This window comes from Pleurodeles waltl, chromosome 9, assembly GCF_031143425.1.
Source record: "Pleurodeles waltl isolate 20211129_DDA chromosome 9, aPleWal1.hap1.20221129, whole genome shotgun sequence".
Classification (NCBI taxonomy): Eukaryota; Metazoa; Chordata; class Amphibia; order Caudata; family Salamandridae; genus Pleurodeles; species Pleurodeles waltl.
The window spans coordinates 750357110-750380409 of NC_090448.1; the positions used below are offsets into that span (position 1 = coordinate 750357110).

Here is a 23300-nt window from a genome sequence, read left to right on the forward strand (position 1 = left end):
GTCACTTTCCCCTTCTATTGGAGAACCAAGGCCCGGCACGGAAGATAACACACCCACCATAGACAAAGTAATTGGAACTCTCAATAGAGCCCAGTGGTTCTCCAAGATGGAGCTCAACGGTGGGTATCACCTGCTACTCCTAGATCCGGTGAGTCACAATATAAACTTTGGAACGCACCTGAGATACAAGAGACTAAACTTTGGGATTTCATCTGCTTCAGAGGTGTTCTAGAATGCAGTGATATAGGCACTGTCACGACTGGACAGTGTACTCCAAATAAGTGATGACATCCTGGTACAGTCCAAAACAATAGAGGAGCACTACTTCCACATGAATGCAACCATGAAAAGACACTCCGACCATCGTCTTACACTACCACGAAAGAAGTGCTAGTTCTTCAAAGCTTAAGGTGAATTCTTTGGATACATATTTTCTAAAAAGGGTATCAAGATTGACCCAAAGAATGAAACATTTCCTATGTATTGTAACAGAAAGTTTCAATTCTAATAAGGACACAGGGGAGAGGAGTAGGCTCTTCTTTCTTCGCTTCCTTTTTACCCTTAGCCATTATAAAAATTATGCAAGCAGAACAGACTATCAACACAAGACTTCATTTCCCATGAAACATTGGGAAAACCAAGGAAACAGTTCAGCCAATACTCATCCAGGAACACCCTTCAAGACCCCCTGCAGACTCTCTTTCTTTCTGCGACCACAGACAGCAATTTCTTATTTCAATCTTGTTTAGTGGAATCCGTCCTTTAGGAAATATAACAACCTCGTAAGCCCCCATCCACCAAAAGGAAGGAGTTATTACGAAAAATGAGCCACATAATTCCATTAGTAGAAGCCAACTTTTTCATTTGTAACTAAGCAAGACTCAGTCAACAACTAAGATCTAGTACATACATGTAAAACTGTTATTATTTCCTGTGCAACATGCCGTTCCATAACACCCTTTCATATTGGGCAGGTAGAAAGAAAATTCCATTGCAAGGGTGGGCTAATCCTCACCTTTGTGTCCTTCATAGAATTGAAACTTTCTGTTATGATAGCTAAGAAATGTTTAATTCTCTCAGGACTGGAGGCAAGGATTAGGCTGGTTCAAAACTTCTCCACCACATGCGATGCAAAGGTTTGGACTTGTTTAAAATAAAACCTTGTAAATGTAGAATATGAAAACCAGTCTGCCACATTAAGGATATCTTCCAAGCGAGCTCTCAATGAAAAAGCCTTAGAGGACATACCCCACCCCCCCAACAGAGTGGGCCCCAAAAAGGTTAGTATCAATGCCAGCTTCTTGCAATAGCCCATCTGACCCACCTGGAAATGACAGGAGAGGATACTGTTTTCTGAGTTTTAGTGAGAGCAATGAGTAGTTGCTGTTTCCACGGAGGATGAAGATCTTCCGTAATAGCTTTATTTTTTTGATTGCCCTCACAATGCACAACTTTGGAACATCTGGAAACATAGGCTATGACACAACTTTTGAGTTACATTTTGTTCTCCTTGAGTTATGAAAGGTCACTCCCTCCGTGAATACTCTATCTGTTATGTCCTGGGCTCGAACATTCAAGACTCTGCAACAAAACACCAAGCACAGTAAGGTAGCTAACTTGGCCAACATCTGTTTTTGTGAGAGATACTTGTTTGAAAGTGAGGATTTCAACAGACACAAGATCTTATTGACATCCCACAGAATAGAATATCTGTGTTGAGGAGGAAGGGACAATCTGATGCCTCAAAGAATTTTACATACGAAAGGATGTCCCCCCACCGGATGTCTGTACACTGGGGAGTGGCCTGCCAAAGTTGATGAGCGAAAGGTGTTGATAGACCTATATGCTAAACCCTCTGAGGCTAAAGAAGCAAGGAGGTTCAAAACGTGGACTATTTCTGCCCCCATGGGATCCAACTGTCATTGAGGACACCAACACAACCATTGAGACCGGGCGGAGCGATATCTCTTGGTCGTGCTATCTGCCCAAGCTTTGGTATGCAGTGAAGCAGCTTTCTGTGAAATGCCTCGGACTGAGGTGATTAATATTGCAGACTACCCCGTTATTGTCCATCCTGGGTAGGACTCTGCAGTGCGCCTTGTCCTTAGTCTAGAATTTCACTGCAAAGAAACCTGCCATCAACTCCAGACAGTTTATGTTAAGAGATTGCTCTGTGGATGACCATTTTCCTCCTGTGGGGAACTCCCCACAATGTGCTCCCCAACCTGAGCTGCTGGCATCACATTCTATTACCAGATCAGGCTGGAAGCCAAGGGTGGCTGGACCACTCCAGGTTTCCATATGGGCAATCCACCATGACAGTTCCTCCTTGGCATCCTCTGAAAGGGAGATTGACTGAGAGTAGGTGAGATCCCTTTGAAGATAGAAGATCCTGAGGCTTTGTGAGGCCTGATAATGTAGGGGTAGTGGAAATATGGCCTGTATGGATGAGAATAGGAGACCTACAATGAAGACTAGATGTTGAAGAGAGATAGCAGGTTTGGCCTAAGTCCATCTAAGTTTGTGCTTTATCGTGGAAAGCTTAGAGATAGAGACTCAAAGAGGCCTTGACTGAATCCACTGCAATACCCAAGAATTGAGTGGACGCCCCATCCAATTGTTTGCCGACAGCGGGTCTCTGAGGAGATGGATGCCTTCCATATTGAAGTGATGGAAAACCAGTCACTCGTTGAACCCCCTTAGATTTATGATGGGGCTTTGGCCCCTGTTCCTCTTCTCCACCAGGAAAATATTGCTGAGGAACCCGTAGGGATGCAACTGTGTTTGAACGATCGCTCCTTTGTCCAAGAGCGGTGCAATCTCTGAATCCACAAGAGTAGCTTGAGTTGGATAGAAGGATCAGGGTTGGGGCCTCTGTGGTTGGAATGACAAACTGTAGAATTCCATTTGGAAGCCCCTTACATTTTGAAGAACCCGGGCATCTAATGTAATAAGTTCCTGTAGGAAGCTGGCTCTGTATATACTATCTCAAAGTGAGAGATAGTGTGCACAGAGTCCAGGGGTTCCCCAAGAGGCTTGACAGAGGCAATAATAGATAATACTAATGCTCTATTTGTGGTAGTGTGGTCAAACAGTTAGACCTTATCAGAGGGAAGTGTTAAGCATTTGTTGTACACACAGGCAATAAATGAGACCACACACTCAATGACTTAACTCCAGGCCAATAGGTTTTTATATAGAAAAATATTATTTTCTTGATTTATTTTAGAACCACAAGTTTCAAATTGCAGGTAAGTACATTAAATGTAAGATACTTGGCATAGGTAAAGATAGGACTTTGAATTAAAACAATAATGTACACAGTTCGGCATAAAATGGCAATAAGCTATTTTAAAAGTGGACACTGCAAAATTCAGCAGTTCCTGGGGGAGGTAAGTACAGGTTAGTTTTTGAGGTAAGTAAAGCACTTACAAGTTCAATCTCTGGGGCATAGGCAGCCCTCCGTTGGGGGTTCAAATTAACCCCAAACACCCAGCAACACAGGGCCGGTCAGGTGCAGAGGTCAAAGCGGGGCCCAAATAACATAGGCGCCTATGGAGACTAGGGGTGCTCTGGTTCCAGTCTGCTAGCAGATAAGTACCTGCTTCCTCGGGGAGCAGACCAGGGGGGTTTTGTAGAGCACTGGGGAGGGTCCCAAACAGGCACACAAAATACACCCTCAGCGGCACAGGGGCGGCCGGATGCAGCGTGCAAACAAGGTGTTGGGTTTTGTATTGAAATCAATGGAGGGACCTGGGGGTCACTCTGATGATGCAGGCAGGCCACAGGGAGGGCTTCTCGGGCCAGCCATCAACTGGGCCCCGGTGGTTGGTTCTTCACGGGCCCTGGGGCTGTGGGTGCAGTGCTTCCTCAAGGCGTCAGGTTTTTTGTTACCGGGCAGTCGCGGTCAGGGGAGTCCTCTGGATTCCCTCTGCAGGCGTTATCGTGTGGGTGCAGGGAGGTCGGCTCAGGGTGGACACGCGGTTGGAGTCGTCTGGGGGTCCTCTCTGCGGTGTTGGTTTCCCTGGACACGGGCCAGGGGCGTCGGGTGCAGAGTGGTGGGGACTCACGCTTCTGGAGTGAGGTGAGAGTCCCTTTAAATATGTTTTTTTCTTGTTGCTTTGGAAAGAGCCGCTATCCACGGGAGTGTCTTGGTCCTTTGGAGTTGCAGGGCAGTCCTCTGAGTCGGCAGAGGTCGCTGGGCTCGCAGGATGTGTCGCTGTTGCAGGTTCTTTGAATCTAGAGACAGGTCGGTAGGGCTGGGGCCAAAGCAGTTGTCGTCTCCTTCTTCTCTGCTGGGTTTTCAGGTCAGCAGTCCTTCTTGTTAGGTCGTCAGGAATCTGATTTCCTGGGTTCAGGGTCTAAATCTAGTATTTAGGGGTCTGTTTAGGGCTGGAGGGCAGTAGCCAATGGCTACTGTCCTTGAGGGTGGCTACACCCTCCTTGGGCCTCCTCACTTTGGGGACAGGGGCACATTCCTAATCCTATTGGGCTAAATCCTCCAAAGCAAGATGGAGGATTTTCTAAGGAGGGGGTTACATCAGCTCTGGTCACCTTAGGGGTGGACCTGGCTGAGGGGGTGACTCCTCCTTGTTTTTCTCATTATATCCTCCGGACTTGCCGCCAAAAGTAGGGTCTGTGTCCGGGGGGGGGCGGGCATCTCCACTAGCTGGAGTGCCCTGGGGCATTGTAACACCAGGCTTGAGCCTTTGAGGCTCACCACCAGGTGTTACAGTTCCTGCAGGGGGAGGTGTGAAACACCTCCACCCAGGACATGCTTTGTTCCTGGTCACAGAGTGCACAAAGGCACTCACCCTATGTGGCCAGAAACTAGTCTGGAAGTGTCAGGCTGGCAGAGACCGGTCACCCTAGCACTAGCAGTTGGGCTGGCATGCAGAGGGCATCTCTGAGATCCCGTATGTGTGCATTTCTCAATAAATCCCACACTGGCATCAGTGTGGATTTATTGTGCTGAGATGTTTGATACCAAACTTCCCAGTATTCAGTGTAGCCATTATGGAACTGTGGAGTTTGTGTTTGACAAACTCTCTTACCATATACTCTTTATGGCTACCCTGCACTTACAATGTCTAAGAATTGGCTTAGACACTGTAGGGGCATAGTGCTCATGCAGCTATGCCCTCACCTGTGGTATAGTGCACCCTGCCTTAGGACTGTAAGGCCTGCTAGAGGGGTGACTTACTTATGCCACAGGCAGTGGGTTGTGGGCATGGCACTCTGAGGGGAGTGTCATGTTGACTTAGTCTTTTTCTCCCCACCAACATACACAAGCTGTGAGGCAGTGTGCCTGTGCTGAGTCAGGGGTCCCCAGGGTGGCATAATAAATGCTTCAGCCCTTAGAGACCTTCCCTGGCCACAGGGCCCTTGGTACCAGGGTTACCTTTTACAAGGGACTTATCTGTGTGTCAGGGCTGTGCCAATTGTGGAGACAAAGGCACAGTTTTAGGGAATGAACACTGGTGCTGGGGCCTGGTTAGCAGGGTCCCAGCACACTTTCAATCAAAGCTGGCATCAACAAAAGGCAAAAAGTTAGGGGATAACCATGCCAACAGTGGCATTTTCCTACAGTTCCCAATTGTGAAAAAAGTCTGACTATCTGCCCCCAAGTTTGATTCCCGAGAGGGATTGAACACTCACCTTGAGTTGTGGTGTAGGCGCCATTGCCTCTGGCATTTCCTTTCAAACCTCACTGGCGTGGATGGCTTCTAGTAGGATAGAAGTTGCCAAAGTGGGATGACTCCTGCCACTGGCCCCATCGTATTCCAGACTCTCTGGTGGCGGTTTGGTGGAGGGAACGACCGGCCGAGTGCCCCCTTCCACGATCAGTCCTGTGGAGTAAAAATTCTCCTAATGGAGGATTGAGCCTTGTCTAAGGAATTAAATGTGGCCACAAATTTCCCCAATTCACGAATAAAGGGGTCCACGAAGAGATGCCCTTGCGTGATGGCACCTCCCTCAGATGTTGCTAATTCCCCCAGTTTTGGATTTATCTTTATAAGGAGGGATCATTGTCTTTCATTTGAAATCGCACAATTAGTGTTCCCTAGAAAGATTATGTCCCGTTGGGGAAATCAGGGTACCAAATACCATAGCATCTTTGGTCATGTCTAGGATCTTGGATATAGGACCTGCTATGTCCAGTAACTTATCCTGACATGAGCTTCAGGAGAGATCTATCCCCTTCTTTGGGTCTCATACAAATTTCCTGGCATCAATTTCAGGAGTGAGTGCAACCTTGCCTTCCAGGGAGGGGTGAGGACATTTAGCCCGAAAGCGACTGTGGGCTTCTTTGTCCAGCGGTTTCTGTAAATGTCACGCTGCTTAGGAGGCAATTTTTGGCACCGGAGACAACTTCAAGAAATGCGTGTCTAATAGCTCATCTGGACAGCATGTCTGAGTCTGGGGGTTGAGAGATGTTTTCCTGCTTGGAATCTCCCACCGGAGAAGAGGCATTGACTGAAGGGTACCAAGATCTAGCATGTTCAACGTCACCATCAGAATAATTAAGGGAATCTTCCCCGTCCAAGGGCTAGGGAGACTGGGTAGAGAAGGAGGGACCTCCCAAAGTGCTGGGGAGATGGACAGCTGGGGACTCAACAAAGGGGGGATGGGAGTCCATGAAGATCTTTTTGAGGCGGGCAAAAGTGTCCATATCAACCCCAGAGTCGTCTGCGTGTTTGCGCTTAGTCTCTGATAGTATTGCAGTGGGCTGCCCTGGAGGTAGGGGGGGCTGAAGGCCCAGAGTAGTCCTCCCACAGAGTGAGTTTTTTTTGGCATTGTGCTGCCATCTGGAGAATTTTCCTTTCCAAAGGTGCCACTGCCTGGGAAATTGCCTTCACTATGGGAGCATTCATAATCTGGCAAACATTTTCATCAATAGGGAAGTAGGTAATTTGGTAGGTAATTTTTTCCTCCTCCAAGTATTCAGCAGCATCCTGCATATTAGGGAATTAATGGGCTGGTTCACAGGCACTTAAGGAATAGGGCACTATTTGTACTGGGCAAACCCAGGAATAATCAAGGAATACCTTTAAGGTATATGGTAAGAGCAAGCAGGGCCCAGGGACACCAGTGTTCCCTTAGATCAAGGGGAAAAACTATAGTAAAAAACTGCAAACACTGGCAAGACCTCCTGGGTCGAGTCCCGGTTAAGCAGCCATAGCAAACGGAATCCTACCCACACGGGTGTTCAGACTCCAGACGGGGGTTCGTCTGCACTTCCAAAGTAAATACATCCCCCGTACAAGACGCGGACGGCCGTGCTTCACCACAGGAGAGCAGGTGAAATTGATGTGCTGGCTGAAGAGAGGTATAGAGTGCTGAGCTAGAGAATGAATGAAGTGCAGGGCCCTCTAGCGGTGGGCTGACTGTACCATGCTGTGAACTGAGTGAAACTGACACAGTGAGAGGCCACTAAGGAGCAATTAACCTTCCTGCAGCCGTGCTGTAAGGAAAAAACACGTTAGCAAATTGTACACCACAGAAAGGACAATAGATCATTTATTTCTAAGGCATAACCAAAGAACTGACATGATGTCAGAAGGTACTTAACTGGAGGCTGCTGGAGCAGCGAAGAAAGAGGACGAAAGAGCATCTGGACAGGTCTTGAAGGGCGTTCTTGGATGTAGATTTCATGAACTGTTTTTTCTGTTTTCCCAAAGTTTCTTAGAAAATGAAGGCCCTCATCCTGAGTTTGGCTGGCAGCGGCGGCCGCCTGCCAAACTCGTACTGCCACCTGATCGCCAGTGCGGCCAGAACACCACCGGCCCTGTTATGAGTTTACTGCAGGGTTGGTGGGCAGAAACAGCGTTATCGCCCGCCGGCCCTACGGTAAACAGGGCCTTATCATTGGCAATGTGGTGGTGCATTGGATGCAGCATCACCCATCGCTCTTTCCACTGCCTGTAACTCGGGCAGTGGGAAGTGTGATGGGACTGTCCATGGGGGCCCTTGCACTGACCATGCCAAGTTCCCCCGGCACCCCTATTCCGCCAGCCTTTCCATGGCCGCCCATTTACCATGAAAAGGCTGGCGGATTGGGGAGTCGTAATTCCCCAGCGCAGCATTTCATGCAGTGTCACCCTGGCGGATTACAACCGCCAAGACCGCCTGGCTGACGACTGGCGGCAACCTGGCAGTGCCGGTGGTCGGAAAATGGCAGCTCTGCCACGGTTGTAATGTGGCGGTCCGACAGCCACGACCGCGGCGGTCCGACTGCCACAGCAAGTCTGGCGGTCTTAAGACCACCAGACTCGTAATGATGGCCTAAGTCTTTTCTTGATATTCTATTCTGCTTGCTTAATGTTTAGAATGGCTGCTGGTAATAAAGAAGTGAAGAAAGAACAGCCTAATCCTCGCCTCGGGTCCTGACATCGAATTAAAACGACACCCAGAATGCCCTGGCTCCTGAATCTGTGACCAAAGTCAGAGCCTTCTTATGAATGACAAATGCAGTAGCTTCATGCCTAACCTGGCATCTATAATGGAATTTCTGTGAGTCCTCATGAAAGCCTAGGACAGTTGTGATTGGGGACTCACCCACCAGGACACATTCCAAAAGGTGACAGATTCTTTACTGTATGATACTACAATGACATATGTCAATCCTCATAACAAGACTGAGTTAGTGGCTGATGCACGCCCAGTGGGGCTCTGAGCAGTCCTTATACAGAAGCAAGGAAAGGACATAATGGGCTCCAGTAGTCTTTTCAAACCAGCCAGTAACTGAAGTGGAAGCTCGATATGCTCAAATCGAGAAGGAATCTTTGGCAGTTAAATGGGGATGTTGCTACTTCCATCTATACCAATATGTCACAAACTTCTATGCCATTACAGACTGCATAAGCATAGGTTTCAAGACACTTCCCATAACCCACCATTAAGAATCAAAAAATGGTAGTGCAGCTCCAAAAGTACAACCTGTCCATCAGCTATTGACCTGGTGTTAACAACTGTGTCCACTATCTTTTGAGGCATTCCAGGGGAGTGCACAGAGAACAGCCATCGGACAAGCAGGAAAAACCATGAAGTATGGAAAACCATCATGCAGGCCGCCTGCCAAAACATTGTGAAACTTAATGACATGGCCCACAAAACCCAGCAAGACGAGTGCCTCCAAAAGCTCAAGCTAGCACTTTAGCAAAACTTGTGGAAGATGTTCTAGGTCCACCTGTGGCTATATGATACCCAGGCCCGAAAGACATTCCTGAGGCTGCGGAGAGAACAGAACTGACCACTACCAGCAAGGGGCTCATCCATAGAGGGCACCGCATTGTGGCCCCCTGAGCTCTGCAAAGTGCAGTCAGCACCCTTGCCCACTGAGTGCAACAAGGGGTGGCCACGACTAAAGCGAGACTTAGAGAGAAGTTGTGGCTATCTAGAAGAACTACAATCTGGATGTAGCAGTGGAGGAAATGGTTGCTGAACATCAACTGAACAGCTATGCAGTCAGACTGGGCCCTGTTAATATCAAACACACCTGAATGTCACCATTGACCCAACTCAGCGCTGATGCTAGTCCCCATTGATGCCCACCAAAATTTCTTGTGGTTGAGCTGGTGGTTACCACGGCATTTGAACATTAGAGTCAATAGGTGGAAAATATCCCTGAGGTATATAGGTTTCCACTGGAAATCAGGATGAACAACGGAACCTTTTTTTAGGGTAGCAAATTCCATAACTAACTAAGCTGCTTAGAGATCTTCCATTGTAAGATCATTCCCATGTAGTCACAAGACAAATGAGGATTTGGAGCTTTTTATGCACAAGTCATTGCACATAGGAGTTGAGAAAGGTGAAGACCCTGAATAGGCCCTTTATATCCTTTTGTGAATATACCACAACACTCCTCATTGTGTAACCCAGTGCACCCCAGCCACTGCTGTTTCGGGGCCACTCAGAAACTCTCTTTTACCTGCTCCTTAGTGGTCTGCCCTTTCTGGGTGCAACAGCCCATCAACAGTGCTGGGAGCCAGGGCCGGACTGGGAACCCAAAACAGCCCTGGCAATTTTGTCAGATCAGCACCCGGGGTAGGTTGGTGAGGGCTACAAGTGTGAATCACTGCTGCTTTTGTTACTGGAGGCCGATCTTGCAGCACTGCTGCAAATCCAGCCCCCAGTAACAAAACCAACCCCCACCCGTCCAGCCTCCCGGGGAAACGCCCGATGCCCGCCATGACCAGTCTCCGGCCCTGCTGGGAGCACAGATACATTTGAGGCATGCAGACGACAGGGAGCCATCTCCCCAAAGCTACAAGAAGGGGACCTGGAATTGATAACAGACGGTCACTTGCGTGGAAAATACAAACCCTTTTCGAAAAGGGAGATTTAAGTGTTAAGAAAGTGAGGAGAACATGGATAACACCCTAAAATGGGGGAGAAATGCTGACCCAGAATGTTTCCTGTATTAAGGCGCCCCAGAGGAATGAAGAAAGCGGACCGTAGATAACTAGGCACAACTCTCCAGACTGCCAGTCACCCAGGAGTCTGCGCCTGGCAGGATGGCAGAAGGAAATATAGGAGTACTGGTGGAGCAAGCAAAACTTGCCCACTGCGCCATTCTCACCTCTGGTCCAACCAGTGACTACCATGCAAGATGAACTCCCTTCACCCAACAATGTGAACCCCATACCATCTGGGGATAGTGGAGGAATTTTGTTCTCCAACCAGCAGTATAATCTGAGGCCCTATCCAGTACCTAACCATAACCTGAGAGACTATGTGTGACAACTGGTGGGGACTCTACAAGCAGAACATCCCACAGAAAACCATCCTTGTATAATCCAGATTAGGCAGGAAAGTACTGAGTAACCTGGCCACAAATAGTAAAACGTTCCCACGTCATACACACCTGGACTCTGGTTCGGCTGAAGAGATAAATAAACGGGACAGGGACAGCTCATGGCTCCTCCCACACTGTATCACCATGCACACAAGTATTGTGTGTTAGTCAGTGCTTTAAATGGGCCGGTACTGTCCGGTACTGAGTACCGGCACTTTTTTATTTTGAGAGGGAGAGTACCGGCATATCTCAAGAAAAACGTAATACTTTTAATTGGAGAGTACCGGCACTTCTCAGAAACAAGCAGGTACTCTGATAGAGAGTACCTGCACTTCTATTTTTCGATTTAAAGCACTGGTGTTAGTGCTGAGTATGTGACCCTGCGGCCTTCCTCTGCTCACTACAGGTGAACTATGGTGCACTGGTAGAGCTGAATATACTGGTCCCAACACTCTAGGTGCAGGAGCTATGCTGAAGGAAGCATAGGCCCTGGAAGTAGTGGTGCAAGGGTGCTGCAGCACTCCTAAAATAACCATCCTGGAGATCTGAAGGTGAATGAGCGTTAAAGATTACCTTCAATTTTGTTTTCATCTTGTCACATTTGCTGTTAGTTCAAAGACTGAGGTCAAATGCTAGTCTAGTCTTCTGACAAATTGCTGCTCATTTTCTGAGATGGAGACTTGCATTTACTTTTCTTTCTCTGACTGCAAAGTGTGAGAATTTGATAAAGTGAACTATGACAATCCTGCTGGTGTGACTGGAAAGACTGTAAGATGTCATTTTTTTCTAACACATAACAAAATTTAAATACATTTAAATGAACTGTATACATATTTCTAAATAGACGGGAAAGCAAGCCAAAATGCCAGTACGCTAACACATATATATTTGTGACAGTATGCTCCAAAAGGCAACTCCAGTTACAAGCTACACTCTTACCACGCTCTTGCAAAGCGGGCGTGGTTCATTTGTGACATTCGTTCTTTGTGGTTCAACTCAGAAAATTGTTCAGGCCCCACTGTGTGAAAAGTGGGGGCTCTATAAAGAAAGCAAGCTGTAACGCCCGGTTCCTCCAATAGCACATGGCACCTTTTAATACGCCACGCTGCCTAACAGTCACACACTTTTTTTTACGTTAGTCCACCCGACCGTACCACCAAGGACTGAAGTCACCCACCATAAATATTTGGAATGTGCGTCATCGTCAAGTGAATGGTCGCCCTGGAATGATATCGCCGGCAGAAGCCTTCTCGCTTACACTAACCTTGTCTTCTTGAGCGTGACTGACACTACACGTCAGGCGAAGGGATCTGCCATGTCTACGATTTAATACAGACAGTCAGACTTTTTATTCCCCACTCCAGGCTACGCCAGAGTGAAGGTGGCAGCTTTTGTGGCAGAGGTAACTGGTGTTTATGATGTGCTCGTTTCAGGGAGGACGCACACCGGCCAGCCTTTGTTTCCTTCGAATCTTGACATTATTTTTGCTGAGACCCGTAGTGTCAGTGTGAAAGGTTACCATCCCAGGTTAAATTACAGGCGTGAAGTCAGACATGAGGTAATAAGCAGGACAGGACCTCGGGGGCACGTGAAGACTGTGTGATCAGCAGACATCAGGCGCCCCTCAGTGCGTAGTGTTGTTGAAAAGCTCTGCGTTCGGTGGGTAAATGCCTGAAATGTAAAACGGAAAACATCACGCTGTCTTATGTTTGGCTAGTCCCAGTGCTGGTGAACTGTGCTAAGACTTATGAACGACCATAACCTGTAAAGAAACTCACCCAATAAGGACATTTGATGATCATTGCTTAACTGCTTTAATACCCTGAGCATCCCACATCGTATTACTGAACCAAATAACCCCACATGCAACAGCATTCTAAGCATAGTGCTTAGTGCCATGTTATGGATGGACTGTTTACCATGCCCGCCTTCATCCATCTTTCTCCGCCTGTCTGAGTCAACCAAAGCCCATGAAGCAACAATAGTGCGCATTCAATCTCCATTCCCCTTGATATTCCACCATACGTGACCTAATCACCCTGGCGCCCACTACCCACCTCACAAGTAGCATCAGCTGTCTCACTGACTCTTTTCCAACCTGAATACCATTGTGAATTCATGTGCCCCAATGGAGCTCTGATCCACAAAACCCAAGCCGCCATACTCCGATACATCAAAAAGCTCTCTTGTGTTAAATAAATCGCCAACAATCTGGAAAATAAGTAATGCAAAACTAAATCATTTGATGATCTAACACATGTGAAAGTTTTCTTCCATTCTCACAGAATCCATATTATCAAAGCCAAAGTAACTCACTAAAAGGAAACCAAAACCAAGACCTTCTTTGAAGCAATCAAAATTGTCACTAATCATCCATATCCTACTTGATTGGCATGTGCATAGCATTAGCCAGCTCTTCTTAGATAAAGTAAACAAGATAAGACACCACGTGGACTACATTGAGTAGACTAACCCTGTTCCACTCAACATCACTACATTGACTACCGTCCAGATGTCCTTAAAGCAGATCTCAGTTACATCCTTACTAGGCTGAAAGCACTATGAAGAAAGACAACATTCTCTACACCATCATCTTGCCCCTCCCTGGAGAAACACTCACCTGCTTGTCTCAGAAAATACATTTTCCTCAACTCACGAACAATGGGATAGATTCTCTCACCCTTAAAGAAAACATCACTAGGCCTAGAAAATTTTGCAATTGCACACCTTCCGTTCCTCATTAAGATAAATGTAAAAGCAGTTGCAGGAGTGTGAAATGTAATAAAATATCTACATCTTCATGGGAAAAGTTGCTTCTTAAATCTACTTGCCCTGTTAAAAAATCTACTTGTCCCTTTGGTGCCATGTAGTGCGCAACAAATTATGGCAGCAATCTCATTATAGAAGAACTCTGATAATAGCCTCACTTATCATGCCAGGGCTAATACCGTAGTAGAGCGCGAATACTTTCAAATTCAATCCCCACTATAGCAATTCCCTTATTTTGCTACCTTTTCACAGATCTGTGTCCCAGGGCTGGAGGAAGCAGTAAGCAATAATTCCAGGGATGAAATGCCTTGAGTCTGCAAACCTACTCAATCAGTCAATAAATTATTTATTCCGCATAGCAGCCATAAAAGCATAAACCATAAATACATGATATAATAATTCATAAAACTGATCTGACACATAGCTTACAACCTCATAGTTGTTCCTAATTCATAACAATTCTTGATTGTAATGACCACTTGATAAGATTCAGTATTACCTAACATATCCTATTCACAGTAGGCTTTTTAAAAATTATTACATACTTGCATAGAACAAAACCAGCTTGGCCCAGTGCTAATACTAAAAGCATAGATCTAAAGTTTAAATATCGCCTGCAGGTCACGATAAAGTGACACATGTTTTGCTTTAAAACCTGATTCCAATATCTTGGAGATAAATCGTTTTTCCATAATCGTCGGATGGAGAGCAGCTTGAACATAAATGCAATGTAATTTAAAAGTAGTTAAACACGAACAATAGCTTAAAATCTTGAACCTAAATTCACGTTTACATCATTATTTAAAATAAAATATGCTCATCAAGATAAAGTGACACATGCTTTGCTTTAAAACTAGTTTCCAATATCCTGGGGATAAATCGTTTTTCCAAGTTCCTCAGATGGAGAGCAGCTTCAACATATATGGAATTTAATTTAAAAGTAGTTAAATAGGAACAATTGCTTGAAATCTTGAACCTAAATTCACTTTTACATCATTACTTGAAATACAATGCGCTCACAATATAAAATAAAAGTGTCATCATCTCCTAATTCCACTAGATAATACGAGGCAACGTTATACACTATACCAACAATTCTTGCAGTCCCCCGAGGTGCCACAGATTGTATTTCTTGGGGAAGCAGACCTACCTAACCCTAAATGCGTTTTGGTTAACATTTGCGTATTCCTTTTCATATAGTCAATTATTCAAATGATTTAACCCTTATAAAATACCTTTAGTTGATTATACCTCGCATACGTGCGCTCTCTCATCCCTTACAAAACATAAAAGAGCCCCATTAAGGCACGTTGTATTTCATTTAAAAATTGGCCTACGGCACAGGCCACATTCAAAAGACTCATATCTACGAATAGGGGGAGAGCTTGATCCCGGTTAATAACATTATATTCTCTAAAGACTGGCTTAAACAACTGTTTCCGTTCGTTTAAGAACCACAAGCAATCCAATAAAATATGTTGGGCACTACATTTTTGATGAGGCCGCATGTACATAAGCCCAAGTCATCCCTCATGGCTTTTGTTTGTAGGTCTATATAGCATGCGTTTAACCTGACCCTGAATTTTAACACTGCATCCCTTAACTTGGGGTTAGACAGAGCCTCTATATAGGGGAAGTTTTCCTCATTTTCTCCACCCACGCACCATAAACGTGGTGGATATTCTCCCCTCCAAATAACCTAAATCTTATTTTCTAGCCCTTTTAATTACAACGCATGCAGCTCCTGCTTTGGGATTTGTTCTTTACGCCACTGATTAGCAGCTAAACCTAAGGAGGCACAGTTCTTCTCTAGGCGACCTCTCACTTGGGAGGCCCAATTCAAGTCGCTTTTCCTTATTTCCCTTTTACATAATCGCACAATTTTGTAAATCCCCTCTTCAGGCAGGCTCAAACAAAATTTCAATGAGGCTTACATTCCCTGGCAACTCCAAGCCGTCATTTGTCATTCCGCCCTTATAGCCCGTATCATACTTCAGGGGGGACGCACAAGCAGACGTTTCACACATTTACCTTCTTCCGCATTCCAATTCAACTTCCCAGCAAGAGTTAAAACTTCGACCCCTTATTTAAATTAGGGACGCATCATGGCATTAAAGGCGGAAAGTACATGATGAAGAGATGGTCCTTTATATTTCCGACTAAACTGCTTTAATCCCCAAACTGATGTTAATGCCTTGGCTTTCAGTCACCCAATATGCTCTTTCCATCTTAATTCAGAGTCAAACCACATACCTAAATATTTATATTTATCAACCATTTCTACTTTGTCACCTCCCAGATACCCGGAAAATGCCCTCTTCCTTTTTTCCAACACCATTATTTTCATTTTGTCCAAGTTTACTATAGGCTTTTAACTTTGACAGTAATTATAATAGGCATCTAGTTTTCTTTGCAACCCCAGCTCTGTCATATCAACTATCACCAAGTCATCAGCGTATAATGAACAAGAAATATGACTCCCATCAATTTTTGGGCAAAAATCCCTTGCCTCCTTTACTATGTTTGACAAATCAGACAAAAATATGGCAAACAGCAGTGGGGTTAAAACACAACCTTGTCGCAACTCATTTTTCATAGGGATCTTCTTTGATAATGACTGATCAGTATCTAAACATCACTTGGGCCCAATTTTGCGAATGTAGTCCCTGGAAGAGGAAAAGTAGTTCAGAATTGACCGAGCCTCCTCAGCATATCCCATAACAAATTCCATTCTACCAGATTAAAAATGGCTGAAAATCAACAAAACAACAAAATAGATGTCCTTGCACCTCTATTGACTTTTTTGCCAATGCCCAAAGACTATGGCCCTCATTACGATCATGGCGGTTCGGCCCGCCATGCCGGCAGTGGCGGCCGAAGCTGTCAGCTAGCATGGTGGGCCGAACCGCCATATAATAAACATGGTGACGGCCGCCAGCGGCAGCCGTCACCCACCACCAGGCGCTACCCTGCGGATAATGTTTCATTTCCCGCCAGCCTTTTCCTGGTGGGATATCCTGCCAGGAAAAGGCTGGCAGAGGGGTTGCCTTGGTGCACCCCTGGGGGCCCCTGCATTGCCCATGCATTTTGCATGGGCAGTACAGGGGCCCCGGTGCAGAGCCCCGTTGCACAGGTCACTGCCCAGTTTTCGGGCAGTGATCTGCGTGACGGGTGCAACTGCACCTGCTGCACAGAGGCATTGACGGCGGCTCCATGTTTTTATCTTTGTAGGGGCTATTCTAGTAGAGGTTAAAGTAATTAGGCCACCCGAGAGTCGTCCTGGGCCTAACTGAGTAGCATCCTTTAAGAGTCTCAGAAAGCCATCTACTGGCCCAGGTTCTTCGCACAACCAAGTTTCCTTAAAACAAACTATATTGTACTTTTCCAATCTCTTGTTAAATAAATCTTGATTTAAATGTTTCTTATATCCTCCTAAGTTCCAGGAAAAAAGACAAGAGGCTATGCAAAGTTTCTGATCCCTAGTCCAGTTTACTCAGCTCCCCCCGCTATAATCATCAAGGGGGTTTTAAAGGGGCTTAAAACGGTTCCTCAACATTGGGCCTTTAGGGTCGGTTACTATGGTTACACTTAGTCTACCCTTACTTCCGTCCACACACATTCTTGAATTTTGAGAGCCTACTAGACTATATTGTACTTGATCTAGGAGCAGCCGTGCATGGCAGTTGAGTGCTCCATAATTTCTTTCTGCATTCTCCAGTTCCCTCTCTAGGACTAATCTTATGCCCTCCTTCTCTAATTTCTTCTCTGCCCCAATACCAATTGTCTAACACATCCTGAATAAAAAGGGCCTTTGTTACCTCATTCTCTACAAGATTTGTTTTAAATCCTATTTCCCTTATATCCTCTGATCCTATCCCACATAGGCAGGGACATTTACCCATAACTTCAAATAGGCCCAAGCGATTCAAGGGCTTAAGCTTCCTCCGCCACTTCTTCCCAATTTCCCTTCCCCAGGGTTCAAGGTATACCCACGAATTCTCACTTCCATTGTGGCCTTGCAGCTTCCTCGTTTTTTCAGGACCCCTAGAGAGAAATATGGGGCTACCCTTCTCCTATCGTTCTAATCTTACTTCCCCTCTGTTTTTTTCACTAAATACCTTCCTTTTGATACCAGTAACTTCCTTATTTTCCTTACTTTCTTTCATTACGATCCTTTGGGGGTGCTTGTTCTCTTTTACTATCCACATATCTCCTCTATCTACTACCCTAGATCCCCTTTGAGTTGCACTCCGTCTTTTGGGGATACCCACTCCATGCCTCTGTCATGGGGCTATTCCTAATTTCTTATGCCGATCTATCCTCCCCCTCCTTTCATGGGCTGTTTCCTTTTAATATACCTCTGTTTAATTCTTGATATATTAAAATAGGGTCTATAACCCCTTACTCACCAAACTCGACTCCTTTTTATCAGCAGCATAGGCTGTTTAGAGATATATTCCAATGGGAGATCCATTGTCTTAGTTGTATCTATGGGCTTTCCTTCACTACTTTCTATAGGCGTACCCATCTCCTGGTCCCTTTTCTCTGGGACTGGCCGCACAAGTACCAGCATACAGCTGTTGAATTGTTTCAACTCTTCTGCAATCCCCTGTAGTTGGTATTTATGTGATTTACCTAGACCGTTATTCACCGTCAGTACTTCTCAAATGGCCTGTAAGGTTTTCTGCATTAAGAACATTACTTCTAATAAGGATGCTGCTCGAATTGCAGTGGTATCTAAGCCTAAAACAGAATGCCTATCAATGGACGAGGAAGTATCCATTTCGCTAGCACCTCTGCCTTCCCCTCCAAGCACCTCCGTCTCTAATGTAAAATAAAATGGGGGTCTTTCCTCCATCATAGAATTCTTCATCACAAGGGGGGAGTGGCACGGCAATGAGGACAACCTAGGTTCCGGTTAGAGCACTCCCCCCCACGTTCTTATCCTCATTCTGTAGGGGATTCTAAATAATAGAATCACTTGCGACAATTTGTTTATCTTCTCTCTGCTAAAAAATTTAAAGGTTTTTTCCTTTCAGTACCCTGGTATGCATTAGCATTCTTTTTAAAATACTTCCCCACAAATTCTTTAATTGATGCACCCAGTGGTGTCACAGGGGTTCCTTCCCTGATGTCTATCGGGGCATACTCGTGCTGCGGAACTGGGATTATATCTCCTCCTTCAAGACTGATATCAGATCTCCTAAAAGATGACACTTCTTAGGGATTCCCTTTTTCCAAGTAATGCCTTCCAGATCCTTCTTCAGGGCACACGCCCCACCTGTCTGCACTTTGCTCGAGGGCATACTATATTTCTATTCCCCTGAGGATAGTTAGACTGTATAATTTAAGGAACTTTCCTGTATTCCCAAATTCTGAATACCACTACCGCCGCCTCCACACACAATGTTTCTTATCCGCCAACAAACTTACTCCGTGAAAAGAACTCCAAGTTCAGTCTCTAATACTCTCTCCCAACACAGTTTGACAATTTCAGATCTTGCACCTGTTACTCCACAACTTCAGTACTTCCTATGGCACCTATAACTTCCACCAGGAAATGGGAGCTGAGTCAGAGTCGTAATACAATCACACAGGGGTTCGCGGAACACGAAAACACAGGTGGCAGGCACGAGTACAGTAGCAGCAAGACGTAATATATAATATCCAATTGACGAATCCCAGTAACTCTCACAATTAACTGCAGGTGATTCTGTCTCCACTAAGATAGGAGGGGCAATTCACTTTACTCCAAAGAGGGGTAGAATAGAAATTAATATATACAGCAGTGCTGGGTCAATACAAACACCAGGCGCAGTGCACATAGAACATCCTCTCTTCTTAGATCCTCTGAAATGTGCCCAGGAAGACCTCTTTTCCTTCTGCTTTCCTCCTGCTTTCTACTGCAGGAATTATTCAGGGTGTAACCAGCGCTCCAGTGTAGGGTTCGGGCAGTACTGGGGGAGCAGGAGCAATCTTCAATTATTCTAACCCTCTTCTCCCCCTCTGCACGCTGTATCCGGCTTGACTGGCATGGCAGGTACAGAAGGCACAGCAGGTGTGGCAGGTGTGGCAGGCCACAGCACCACCCAAAGTCGGAAAGAGACGCCTAATGGGCTGCAGACCCTCCTGCTCCTCCCTCAGTTCGGGAGAGCTGCCTCGCCTGCACCTCTTTCTTCAGCCGGCCCGGCTGCAGTTCCTCCCACGGCTCCTCCTTGGTCCTCCGCGGTCATCCCGCAGTCCTGCATTCCAGAGAGGCGCCTGCGCCCCCCTTCGAACGGCCTGACAGGCCCCAACTCTTCTGTGATTTGAGAGAAACCGGGAGAGACGCCTGCCTGCCTGCTCTAGCAAACAGCGAAACCTAAAAATGTATATGTTCTAAGGAAGTTCACTAGTTCTTCTCTAATCTTTTCCCATACTGAGAAAGCATTGAAATTTACTCCTGACAATGGCAGAAGTAGAAGTTCTTCCAGTATTGGAAAAAAAAGTGGTTGCAGTCAATGTGAACTTGTAAATGCTCAATAGATTTTCGCATGAGCAAATCTACACATGCATATCTGCTCGTGCTAAAATACAGTTCACAAATATTTTCTAGGAGTATGATTTCCTGGTCTACTTCTGTAAGTTCTTGTGAATTCATGAAAGCCACTAATTCAAAGACATATAGCATGGGTGCTCTTTTGTGACTTTCTTTAAGAATTGGGTCCCTAATTAGGTCTGGCGTTGACCAAGACATTTTTTTAATTCTATTTCTCTCTCTATCTATTGGCTGGCTTTACTGTAAGTGATCGCATTCTGCTGTTCCGCAAGGAGCATATTGGCACACAAAGTAGTTTTGTTCAGTGCCAGGAACTACTGTGACAATCAGTGGCATAACAAAACTGGAGAGGGGTTCTCTGCAAAGAACATGGAGGCGCCCCCCTCTGGACTCACTCAGGGCAGGTGCTGTGCTGAGGGGGTCCCCTGGAGGGGTCCCCCCACCACAAGGACTGCGGGACCTTTGTTACACCACTGGTGGCAATGTGTACTTTTTGAGACCAAAAAACATTTTTTGCTTTTTGCCAGTGTTTGTTACAATGGTGAGGGTCTGGCAGTTCCCACAACAATAAAATGTTACAAAAGCCATGTCAAAACAAGGCATGCATTGACGAAACCAAAGACTCACAACAAATGTTTGATCGGTTGGCTTTGCCTGTGCTTGTTTATTTTCATGCTTCCCATAATCTTTTTGAAAATAGTTACACTGATTTTCCATTAGGAATATTTTTGAAAATACTAGCATGCATCAACACATTTTACTACATGACGCTTTAAAGAAATAGCAATCTAAAATGTCATAGTAGCAGAACGTTTTTTTCCTACTTGCATTTTTTTCTGAACATTTTATTTGGAAAGCTAAGAATCATCAATCTTGCTTACAAGCTTCTGCAAACATTTGCATCTAATCAGAGAGCATTCTGGGAACATTATACTTAGCCTCATATTGTCAAACCTTTTAAATATGTGTTCACTTTTTTTTTACTAGCACCACTATCAGAAGTATTACGTAGCCTTAAAACTTTTATTTACAATGCAAACCCTAACAATAAAGGCTTTTCAATAATGAACCTTAAATAAAAGTTTGAACGCCATTAACATGTGGACATGCATATTATCTTGACTGCAGCCAGTCCCTTCTCTGTAAATTGGCTTGATAGGGTTTGTGCTGCAGGGTGTTCGGCCTACTTGTCCCATTGATAAAATAAACATAAAAATGTGTTGCCCTTGACCCCAAACAATATGCCCTGGGCATTGGGTGACAGGAATTCCACATACCGGAGTTGCCATCCAGCAGATGGATCAAGTCATCAACAATTATTTGCTATAATAATGTAAGTCCATTTGCAGCACTGGGACCACAACAATTAAGGTGGTGCCCACTTCTCACAAATCCCAAAAGCACCATCCACCCTTATCTCTAAGCTTTGAGTCATCATTCCGGAAGCTGAGATCAACCCTCTTTCATTACTGAAACAATTCACAGAGAGAGTGCTTCAGTAGTCATCTTGGATTTATACAATATTGTCCTGATATACCGTACAGTGCTTAGCACTCATTTTTGAGTACCGGGAGAAACTCTCCTCTTTCTTAAAATCTTCAAATTGTACATGGAGTCCTCCTTACCAAGAATGAATTATGATACACCAATATGCTGATGACGTACAACTCTGTCTAAAAGTCTGTAATCAAGACATCCATCTACTCAATGAATGCTTTGCCCAAATCCACGTCTGGATGTCAAGTTCCCTCCAAACATTCAGTCTGGCTAAAATGAAGTGCCTATGCCAAACAAAGGGCATATTCGGAAATAGATTTCAAACGTAAAACTGAAGGATTAACCCACTCCCTCTCAATTCCTCACTGACTATAATTCTCTTGAGGTCACCATCATCAAAAAATACTCCATCAAAATACATGTTATCAAGAATACTCATACAATATGGTCCCTGTTCCTCCTTCTAATCATACTACAAGTCTGACTCCAGAACTCCCACCTAGCCCTGATCGTCTCTTGAATAGACAGTGACAATGCCTCCTGCTCACCGGTTGTGTTGACTTCACATTGACATCACTGACGTACATCTTACATGCTTCCTCTCAACTCATGAAAAGGTTGATGACGTACAATTATTTAATCACACCCCACTGACCTGCATTGATAGCTCCTCCAGGCCCCTGTCACCTACAAGACTCACCTATAGCATGACCACCTAGTGCACAAGTCCATATCTCCAAAAACTAATCACAGAAGGCTAATGCAACACAAGAAGCCAAAAATGACAAGCGTAAAAATTAAGACATGTAAGAAAAAGACCTGTAGATACTCGTTTTTCATCAATGTGTATAGGAACTGTAACAGCATTGTTGACGTAACAAGCTCATCACATCTGGAGTTAAGAAAAGGTGCTAAAATCTTGTCTCATTGAGTACCCAATCAGTCAAAAATTTGACCCTTCTCCAGTACTGGAGTATCTTTCATAGATTCACATGCTTGAATCATCCCTGTCTTCGAGGTGGGAGTCCCACAGTATATTCTAAAACCGTGGAAGTAATGAACATAGCTTACAATGGCAAAAGACATTGGGCCTGATTACGATCTTGGAGTTTGGCATTACTCTGTCACAAACGTGACGGATATCCCACCCGGCATATCATGATTCCATTATATCCTGTAGAAATATTAATACGGCACACAGAATATCTGTCACATTTGTGACAGAGTATTGCATCCGCCAAGATCTTAATCAGGCCCATTGACTTTAATGGCATGTCCACATCATTTATAAAGAACCAAACTCCCGACAGTCAGGCGATAGGACCCTCTAGAACTCTCCCAGCAGAGGCATCTTCCTTCAGATTTTCTTCCGCACGTTGTGTGAGAGGGAGTCTTCCTGAGCTCTGCTCAGTTCTTCAGATTTGGTTATATCCCGTTTACTTCAGCTATGTTTCAGTATGTCAGAATTCTAGAAGAAATGACTTTTTAGACCTTGTGGGACCTGTGGAAAGAAAAGGCTGCACTTGGAAGACCCTCTTGAGTGTATCTACTGCCTCTACCCAGCCCACAAGATAAAAGACTGTAACATTTGCAGGACTTTTTCTACTAAAACTCTCAAAGACCGAGAGGGAAGGCTTTGGCTTCAGAAACTAACAACTAAAACTGTTACAGTTTGTGAGGAAGAGGATAATGATT

At 45.1% G+C, this 23300-nt stretch overlaps 1 protein-coding gene across 6 annotated transcripts in view; it reads left to right on the forward strand.

Annotated features, from left to right (window-relative positions):
* The window catches only part of EHBP1L1 (EH domain binding protein 1 like 1), a 239038-nt gene that overhangs the window by 98998 nt on the left and 116740 nt on the right, over positions 1 to 23300 (forward strand). The gene's annotated exons all lie outside the window — the stretch shown is intronic.